A 7,304-nucleotide genomic window follows, 5' to 3' on the forward strand; every position below is an offset into this window, starting at 1 on the left:
AATTAACAAACAGCTACAATTAGATTTATCCAGCACTACCGCTTTAAGAAAAGTATGTGGACTGAGGCTTGCTCCTGTAGGAATCCCTCAGTGAAACAAAGAGAAAAGCAGAATAAACTTTACCATCAATGCAAATAGCACAATTAACTTAATGAAGAATTTACAATACATAAAATAGATATTTTAGTAGATTTACACATTCTCTCAAATTTTATTTATTGAGCAACTACCAGGTATCAGTTACTGTATTATAACTTGGATATATAGAGATAAAATTTGTTTTCTAATTCTGAGATGTGTAACTTGTAAGATTGCAATCAAATAATTACAAGAAAATGCTATAGTGATATATGAATGTATTAACATAAGTGAATAACTTAGATGAGAAGATTAGTAAATAAATCTGATGGATGAATGAAATTGGGCTAAGTCTTTAAAATTTAGTTAAAGTGCAGCATAGAAAAACAGATAACAAAAGTGAAGAGAAAATTCTAGGTTAAAGGAATAGTATAAGCAAAAACAGAAAAACATGAGTTTGAAGAATATTTTCATTTCAGTTTTTGTACTGTGTAGGCCATGTAGAAACAACAGATGAGAAAAAAATGGAAAATTAGGCCATTTTTGTGAACAGAAATATTCCAGACATAATTTTATGGGTGCCTAGAAGAACAAAAATCAACAGACTGGTGTGATCATCTGTTTGTTTGGAGTTTTGCGGATTTTGAAGATGTCCCTACTCTTAGAGCAAATTAAGAGTAGTCATCTTAGATACCATGAGAGTGCTGAGAAATAGACAATGGGAGATGAAAATGTAGAAAGAGATTTATTAGGGACTCTTCCTCTATCAATTAGTCAATAAGAGATTTTTATGATCAATATGGATGGGGCTATAAAATGAGAAGCAATGCCCCATAGAGGTAAAGGATAGAAGGCAGCTACCAATGCACATGCAGCTCTGAAACAACCCTGAGTCCCTTCACTCAGCTTGTTCCTGCAAATTGGAGCCCTTTGATTTTGCTTCTTCTTGGTTCAATGACCTCTTTCTGATTTTCTTTAACTCCTTACTCAGTTGAACTGTTGCACTGCTCAACTTGATGTTTTGTGAAAATTGTGGACACCCTTCTGATCATTTTTCTGATATTGTCTCTCAGTGTTTCCAGATTAACAGCTCCAGAATTTATCCATCTTTCCGAGCTCCCATATTATATCCTTTAGATCATGTGTGTAATCATTGTATAGGAGCCTTAATCAGCTTCAAATTAGACAACTGGAATTTGAAAATATTACTGGGTTTTGTAACAATCATAAACAATAATTCCCCAGTCATGAGTAACTGATCACCAGTATTTTCATTCTTTTCCTCTTTTCCCATCTGGAGGTTGCTGTTCTGGTTCTCTGCTGTTTGATAAGTATATTTTTCCATGAGTTTTTCTCAGATGTGGTACTTCGTTGATATACTGTCTGCTCCTTACTCAGTAGCTTTCTTTCATCTTGACAGATAAGGTTTCACAGTTTGCAATCTTCTGTCTTAATTGACTGTTGATACCATTCCAACTTCATGCTTACAACACTCCAGTTCAGAGGTCATATACCACTCTGTCCATAACTTCCTTTCTGTGCAGAAGCTTGTAAAATTTTTCTATTTATTATTAGGATTCAAGAATGTTGCTTGTGTTTATCTCTTTTTTCATCAATCCAGCCTAGAACACAGTAAGTCCTTTAAATCTGCAGATCCTGCTGTTTCTTAAGCTCACCTAAATTTTCTGTCCCTGTTTAAAAATGACCTCTTTTAGGGGAAGGGAGTGGGATGGTTTGGGAATCTGGGGTTAAGAGATGCAAACTATTACTTGTGGAATGGATAAGCAATGAGATCCTGCTGTATAGCACTGGGAACAATATCTAGTCACTTATGATGGAGGACAATGTGAGAAAAAGAACGCATATATGTATGTGCGACTGGGTCACTTTGCTATACAGTAGCAAACTGACAGAACGCTGTAAACAATTGCAATGGAAGGAATAAAAATAAAATATGCCTCTTTTGCATGTCTTGATATTTACACTTTCTGGAATCTGTTATAATTCATGCCAGGTCTCTTGCCTTCACCACCCAAACGTCTTAACTTTCTTTTATCTGTTTGCTGATTGCTTTCCAGTATCTCTCATACTTGATTCCTTAACATATTGAATGTGTTTAAAAGTTTCAAAGTAATTGTAAAAGTCAAAGGTCTCAAAAGATGCAGAGCAAAAGACAATATTGGTATAAAAAGCCAAGGTCAGAAATGCCATTACTTTATAAGAAATTAATCTTCCTATTTAATATTATTAAATTTTTTTCATTTTTGCCAGCCCCACACTATATGGGGCTCCCAGACCAAGGGTCAGATCCCACCTGCAGTCTTGACCTGAGCCCAAGCTGCAGCATTGCTGGATCCTTAACCCACTGTGCTGGGTTGGGGATCAAACCCGTGTCCCAGTGGTCCCAATATAACTGCACCACAGTGGGAACTCCTAGGCTTACTAGTTCAAAAATGAAAAGATGAGAAGGTTTTTCTCATAAAAGATAGTTTTGATAATTATTGTAAATCATAATTTCACTTTTCACAACAACATATGTTAATAGCATGTATAAAATGATGGTGTCAGCTTAAATTTGTGCAAACTTTCAAAGGGATATTAGGCAGTACATATACAAAGTTTTTATATTGCACATAATTTTGGCCCAGTAATTTTTCTTCTAAAAACTATATTTAGGGGATAAAATTAGAAAACATCAGGAAGTGCTTATCTTAGATTTGCTTATATTGGGAGAAATATAATGTTTATTACAGTTTTGTAATATGTATAGCATCCATGTATCAATTGTTTCCTCTGATTTTTTAAAGATTTATTTCCAAGGGAAGTTCTGAAGATATTATGACCTATTAAAAATCTTTGGAAGAAATCATTTTTATACTTAAATTAGAAAGTTGGTTAATTTTGCTTCCAACTAAAAACGTTAAAAGATAAAATGGCATTCATAATTTTATTTAACTGTGCTCCAAAAAAATCTGATCCTCATGCCTTAGACTTAGGAAATACTTGCGTCCATTCCTGAAATACCATCAGTATTTAAGTTTCTATCTAAGGGGCATTTTGTCATTCTTAAATTTTCTCAGTCTAGTATATAAAATTGTAATGCTAAATTATCAATTTACAACTAAATATATAACAAGATACAACTTTGTTCTGCATTTTCAGCTCATGGTACAACTTTAGAAAATCTGTGAAATGTTTCATCATTTTCTGAAGAACCCAGAGTAAATGCATACAATTAGAAAAATCACAATTATTTTGTTCAAATAGTTAATGGTATCAGGCTAGGCCAGTCTAACATATACATTTTTTATTTAGGATTGTAATGTTCAAATGTACTATGTTGAATATTTTTATGTATATCACATCGAGGAATGCCTAGCCTGCAAAACCACAATTTTTGTTTTTTGGTCAAAGCTCCTACATCATATAATGTTTGGAGAATTCTTACGTCCATCAGTTACTCTCCACGTTCTCTGATTATGTGATTGACTAATTCACATTTACTTGTGTTACATTTATTTTTGGTTTCGTTAACATATTGTTAAGTTATAATTAAGCTTTTCTGAATTAGGAGTTATGCTCTCCTTTTATGATTACTTTGCTAATTGTTTTGTTTATAATGTTTATTGTTACCATTAATCCTTTTTAAACCAATGTTCTTATCCACAATTGACAATAACCATAGCTAACAACTGAAGTATAATTTGTTTTTGTTTTCCTTTTATTTTGTTTTGCTCTACCTGAAAGGAGAACATGTGAATAAATTCTGAAAAGCTGATGAAGACATTACTTTTCAATGTTAACAAAATATAATTTTGATTGGTAAGCTGTCAGTCATTTAAATAGTTTCATCAGGGAAGAGAATCAATCATAGGGATGTGCTATTCAATTTAATCTGAATATTCTTTGTCTGTGGAATTGCTTGAGAAGTTGCAAATAAATGGGAAAACGCAAGGCAGAAAAACTAAAAGAATGTGCAATACATGCATAGATTATAATTAATAATAGCTTCAAGAATGAAAAAGTGAGAATGGATAGAAAATACACAAATATTTGTTCACTCATTCATGTATTTTTTATTAGAGTATAGTTGATTTACAGTGTTCCTTCAATTTCTGCTTTATAGCAAAGTGACCCAGCCACCCATACAAACTTGTTTTTTTTTTTTTTCATATGACGAATATATGCTTTATAATGTATTAACATCACACATCTTACAGGCCCTTAATAGAAATGAATTCCTACTTCTCAAACTAGGAGACTTCTTCATAAACTTAAAAAATCCAATCAATATCCCAAGTCTCTGTACAATAAGGTAAACAAAATGTTCCAAAAGGGTATATAAATCCATACATACTATGCTGTTCATTTCAGGGGACTCATAGCTCCCAACTGGGTGGACATTTCCAATGGGCTCCAAGCCCTCTTCATCCTACATGTATGTCCCATCAGAGCTTTCAGATGGAGAGAGTTCAAACGAAGAACCAGCTCTGTAATCTGTATCTGGTGAGATCAAGTTATATCCAGAAGTATGTTTTGAACATTCACTCCTGTCAGAGACACTTATATCTACCACTCTTCAGTTTTAATGAAGGATTTTTCATTTTCCTTGGGGGAATCAAATATATCCTTTGGTGGTACATTTTCATGCTTTTCTTCTTTGAGAGAAATTTCCTCTGGAGTTATTCTAGTTCTGTTGGAGTCTTCCATATCTATAAACCATCACTGAAGTCTTCGCTTAGGTCATTCTTATCAGAAGATGACAAAGAAGACAAGGAAATGTCACCCACATCATCACTCAAGTATCTAATTTTAGCATCATGCCCATGGTCTGGTCATTTTCTGTTCTGTAACTGTCACTTTCAATTAGTTCTTGGTCCTTATCAGCAGCTCTGTCCTTAGTCACAAGTGCATCATCTTCCTCTATACATGTGCCAGCAGGTGAATTTTTACTACCATCAACTGTGATAGTCCCAGAAAATGGCGGTGGGCTAGATTTCAGTAAAGAGGGATGAACCATCCTGTAACCCAAAGTGGAAGTTACACCTGGGCCATTTGGTAAAGCCAACTTCTCTCCACCAGCAGCATAAGGCCTATTAAACCCATACCCTAAATGTTCATTCCCATTGAGTACTTCCATCTGTCTGTCGGGAATTTCTTGTTATCATACTTGACCTCAGAGGCACTCTAATGGGTGGCTATTGGTTCTGATAAGGCTTTGTAAGATCTGCAGCTCTATTGAAGGAATGTGATCTGGTTATAGATGAAGGTGGAAGCAATTAATTCTGAATGGAATGTGAAAAACTTTGTGACCTTACCATTTTTTCACAAGCAAGAGATTTAATATTATCTAGGGATTGTGCTAAGCTTTCTCCAGAACTGCTTCTGGTGGCACAGGAGTTTGCTCTCGGCCTTTGTATGCTACCAGTTGATCAGTTTCTGTAAAATTCATTCAATTGTGATTTTGGAGCATTTACTGAAGCATACGAAGTCCTTCCTAATAATGTGCCTTTGGTGAATTTACCCAAATTAGATGGTCCAGACAAAGACTTTCGATTTAACTCCTCTGCAGATGACACAAACATAGTTGTTGACTTTGCTAATTTTGATGTGAATAAAGAGATACTTTTCAAAACTCCTTTTATCCCATTTTTATCAAATACTCCTTGAGTAGGTACATGTTTTTCAGGATCAATTACTTTATCTTGTGCACTAAACTGGTATTTATTTGCTGTTCTCCAATTGAATGAAAGGGATGATGAAAAATCAGAGCCATTATTTTTGATGAAACTTTCGACGTTGCTGCTCTTTGAAGTTCCCAATAAATTAACAGGTTTTCCATTTGGCATTGGCTGCAGTGTACTTCTTACAGATTTTGTTCCATACTTTGGCAACCTGGAACCCAAAAAAGTCTTGATTTGTGTTTTTTCTTCCATGAGCTATATGGTGCATTTGTTCTTAAAATTTGACAGAATCAAGTACAGAAACTGGGCAGATGGATACTAGGAAGGAGAAAGCAGAATATGAAGGACAAAGATGCTCTGAAGCAAATGGTAGCAGAAGAAATCAAACACAAATTCATTTTCCAAGTGACTTGTACGGAGGTCGCGGCTGTCTCCTCTGCCCGGCTGTGGGTCGCCCAGAGACCTACAGGCCCAAGGACGGCAGGTGAGGCGAGGGGCCGTCCATCACATCCCCGCCGGCCCCACCACCTGACCCGCAGCAGCCAGCATCACGTCCACGGCCTGAGGGAGTGCTGGACTCCAGAGCCACTGCGCCCCCTCCCTTGGCCCTCAGCGCCTGCGTGGACTCCACCCTCCCTGGCCCTTGCAATGCAGGCCCACAGCACCCGCCCCACGGCCTGCCTGTTTTTTTTTTTTTTTTAAATCAGGTTCTTACACAAGAGACTGGGTATGGTTCCCTAAGCTGTAAGCAGGATCCCATCACCCATCCATTCTAAATGTAAGAATCTTCATCTACAAACCACAAACTCCCTCCAGTCCCCCTCTCTCTTCCCTTCCCTGACAAACACAAATCTGGCCTCCAGGTCCATGATCTGTTTCTGTTTTCTAGACAGATCATTTGTGCCATACTTTAGACTCCACATATAAGTGATATTATATGGTCTTTGTCTTTCTCTTTCTGACCTACTTTACTTAGCATGAGAGTCTCTGGTTCAATCCATGTTGCTGCAAATGGCATTATTTTGGTTTTTTAATGGCTGCATACTATATACCCTTATATGTATGTAACACATCTTCTAATCCATTCATCTGTTGATGGACATTTAGCTTGTTTCCATGTCTTGGCTACTGTGAATAGTGCTGCGATGAACATATGGGAGCATATATTTTTTCAGTGAAAGTTTTGTCTGGATATATGCCCAGGAGTGGGATTGTGGGGTCATATGGTAGTTCTATATTTAGTTTTCTGAGGTACTTCCATATTGTTTTCCATAGTGGTTGTACCCAATAACACACCCACCAACAGTGAAGTGGGGTTCTGTTTTCTCCACATCCTTTCCAGAATTTGTTGTTTGTTGACTTCTTAATGATGGCTACTCTAACCAGTGTGAGGTGGTACTTCATTGTAACTTTGATTTGCATTTCTCTAATAATTAGTGATATTGAGCATTTTTTCATTTGCCTGCTCCCCATATGTGTCTTCTTTGGAGAAATGTCTATGTAGGTCTTCTGCCCATTTTTTTTATAGGGTTGTTTGTTTTT

The 7,304-nt window shown here is 36.2% G+C and overlaps 1 pseudogene; it reads right to left on the reverse strand.

The window, feature by feature from the left end:
• Window positions 1-4,352: 4,352 nt before the first annotated feature.
• Window positions 4,353-6,048, reverse strand: LOC100620733 (serine-rich coiled-coil domain-containing protein 2 pseudogene; annotated as a pseudogene).
• Between the last annotated feature and the right edge of the window lie 1,256 nt (window positions 6,049-7,304).

Source organism: Sus scrofa, chromosome 4, assembly GCF_054392235.1.
Source record: "Sus scrofa isolate SSC_HxYL_T2T_F1_AM1 chromosome 4, Sscrofa_HxYL_maternal_Yorkshire_Landrace_v2.0, whole genome shotgun sequence".
NCBI classification, from domain to species: Eukaryota; Metazoa; Chordata; class Mammalia; order Artiodactyla; family Suidae; genus Sus; species Sus scrofa.